Source organism: Schistosoma haematobium (genome assembly GCF_000699445.3).
Source record: "Schistosoma haematobium chromosome Unknown HiC_scaffold_194, whole genome shotgun sequence".
Taxonomy (NCBI): domain Eukaryota; kingdom Metazoa; phylum Platyhelminthes; class Trematoda; order Strigeidida; family Schistosomatidae; genus Schistosoma; species Schistosoma haematobium.
In genome coordinates, this window is record NW_026137042.1 from 104,703 (window position 1) to 108,381 (window position 3,679).

Consider the following 3,679-nt stretch of genomic DNA (forward strand, 5'->3'; position numbering starts at 1 on the left):
CATGGAAAATTTACCAACAGTGTGCGTAAATTTTCTAAAAAATTTAACTGGCTATTTTTGAAACACTGCTGTTGTTGCTCAAGTAGAAGCTGTAATTGGCCGGAAAACGTAGTCATTTTTTTCTTTTCTGTACCAGCAATGAAAATTAACTGTAGGAATAATGACCAACGTTGCTCAAGGACGCTGATGACAATCTGGATGCTGATTGGTTGAAACAATTAGCCTGAATCTCGTCCAATTACAAGGTTCAAAATTTTTCTACATCCCCGTCGCCAATTGTTATGGCTTTATGTTGCGGTCAATTTTTACCCTGTGTTATTGATCGATTGCAGTGACAGCTAAACACGTACGGACGGCCTAGAGTCTCGATTGGTCCCACTTCCCTGTCTAGCCCATTTAGTTGAGTCCAAAACACAAGCCACAGCCTCGGAGATATGAATCATCATATTTCAAACATACTTTGTTTATATACCAATCAAACATACCACATCGTACCACAAAAATAGAAAACAACATTTTGTACAATATTCAACGAGTGAACAGGTATCGACCAATAGGAAATGTCCATTTAAAGTCCAAGGCCATCATTGGACTTAACATGATAATTATTGGTCTATTCCTCTGCATCCACAACACCTCCCCTTTTTTTGAAGATCCGGAGTTGATATCCGGATTTTGAAATTTTCTGGGTTCATCCTCCCCCACGAAATAATGTTGGGTCCTCATATCCCCAAGTTAAAATCAATTTGACTTTATTTAACACATAATTGTCACATGAAACAGAGAAGTCACTAAAAGTGATTAAGTAGTGTGGACCAACGTCGCTTGATATGAGGTCATCAACGTTCGATTCTTCTGGAACATTATCATAGAATTCCTTGAAAATCTCATTTGTGGATAGTTGATCACTGGGATAATTAACACCTATCAAAATTGTATTAAACTTGTGATCATCATTTGGTGCATTTAACACATTTTCTGGTACAAGAGGATCTAGATAATAAGATTCATCACAATCTTCTGTTGTTGACTGATGAGGACCGTTTGGAGCAGCTAGACTCAGTATACTGCACGATTTGTTTCCTGTTTCCTTGTGAGAGGGTACTGTAATTAATTTATGAGCATTTATTAAGAGATCTTCTTCCTGTGAGCTGGGTACATCACTGTCTCTACACGTTTCAGGAACACTGGGATTTGAACCCACGACAGGGAATGTTTCTGAATTTGACATTTCTGGACAACTGGGCGGATCATGAATGACTTTCTCGTTTACATCACTGGTCGTCCGGGATTCACAGAGGCTTTTATAAACAGCTTCATATGTTCTGCAGTTGTTTTCCATCTCAGTTTGCAGATGAGAAATGAACTTACTAACTTCTGTTGCATCTTCGAAACATGGAAAATTTACCAACAGTGTGCGTAAATTTTCTAAAAAATTTAACTGGCTATTTTTGAAACACTGCTGTTGTTGCTCAAGTAGAAGCTGTAATTGGCCGGAAAACGTAGTCATTTTTTTCTTTTCTGTACCAGCAATGAAAATTAACTGTAGGAATAATGACCAACGTTGCTCAAGGACGCTGATGACAATCTGGATGCTGATTGGTTGAAACAATTAGCCTGAATCTCGTCCAATTACAAGGTTCAAAATTTTTCTACATCCCCGTCGCCAATTGTTATGGCTTTATGTTGCGGTCAATTTTTACCCTGTGTTATTGATCGATTGCAGTGACAGCTAAACACGTACGGACGGCCTAGAGTCTCGATTGGTCCCACTTCCCTGTCTAGCCCATTTAGTTGAGTCCAAAACACAAGCCACAGCCTCGGAGATATGAATCATCATATTTCAAACATACTTTGTTTATATACCAATCAAACATACCACATCGTACCACAAAAATAGAAAACAACATTTTGTACAATATTCAACGAGTGAACAGGTATCGACCAATAGGAAATGTCCATTTAAAGTCCAAGGCCATCATTGGACTTAACATGATAATTATTGGTCTATTCCTCTGCATCCACAACACCTCCCCTTTTTTTTGAAGATCCGGAGTTGATATCCGGATTTTGAAATTTTCTGGGTTCATCCTCCCCCACGAAATAATGTTGGGTCCTCATATCCCCAAGTTAAAATCAATTTGACTTTATTTAACACATAATTGTCACATGAAACAGAGAAGTCACTAAAAGTGATTAAGTAGTGTGGACCAACGTCGCTTGATATGAGGTCATCAACGTTCGATTCTTCTGGAACATTATCATAGAATTCCTTGAAAATCTCATTTGTGGATAGTTGATCACTGGGATAATTAACACCTATCAAAATTGTATTAAACTTGTGATCATCATTTGGTGCATTTAACACATTTTCTGGTACAAGAGGATCTAGATAATAAGATTCATCACAATCTTCTGTTGTTGACTGATGAGGACCGTTTGGAGCAGCTAGACTCAGTATACTGCACGATTTGTTTCCTGTTTCCTTGTGAGAGGGTACTGTAATTAATTTATGAGCATTTATTAAGAGATCTTCTTCCTGTGAGCTGGGTACATCACTGTCTCTACACGTTTCAGGAACACTGGGATTTGAACCCACGACAGGGAATGTTTCTGAATTTGACATTTCTGGACAACTGGGCGGATCATGAATGACTTTCTCGTTTACATCACTGGTCGTCCGGGATTCACAGAGGCTTTTATAAACAGCTTCATATGTTCTGCAGTTGTTTTCCATCTCAGTTTGCAGATGAGAAATGAACTTACTAACTTCTGTTGCATCTTCGAAACATGGAAAATTTACCAACAGTGTGCGTAAATTTTCTAAAAAATTTAACTGGCTATTTTTGAAACACTGCTGTTGTTGCTCAAGTAGAAGCTGTAATTGGCCGGAAAACGTAGTCATTTTTTTCTTTTCTGTACCAGCAATGAAAATTAACTGTAGGAATAATGACCAACGTTGCTCAAGGACGCTGATGACAATCTGGATGCTGATTGGTTGAAACAATTAGCCTGAATCTCGTCCAATTACAAGGTTCAAAATTTTTCTACATCCCCGTCGCCAATTGTTATGGCTTTATGTTGCGGTCAATTTTTACCCTGTGTTATTGATCGATTGCAGTGACAGCTAAACACGTACGGACGGCCTAGAGTCTCGATTGGTCCCACTTCCCTGTCTAGCCCATTTAGTTGAGTCCAAAACACAAGCCACAGCCTCGGAGATATGAATCATCATATTTCAAACATACTTTGTTTATATACCAATCAAACATACCACATCGTACCACAAAAATAGAAAACAACATTTTGTACAATATTCAACGAGTGAACAGGTATCGACCAATAGGAAATGTCCATTTAAAGTCCAAGGCCATCATTGGACTTAACATGATAATTATTGGTCTATTCCTCTGCATCCACAACACCTCCCCTTTTTTTTGAAGATCCGGAGTTGATATCCGGATTTTGAAATTTTCTGGGTTCATCCTCCCCCACGAAATAATGTTGGGTCCTCATATCCCCAAGTTAAAATCAATTTGACTTTATTTAACACATAATTGTCACATGAAACAGAGAAGTCACTAAAAGTGATTAAGTAGTGTGGACCAACGTCGCTTGATATGAGGTCATCAACGTTCGATTCTTCTGGAACATTATCATAGAATTCCTTGAAAATCTC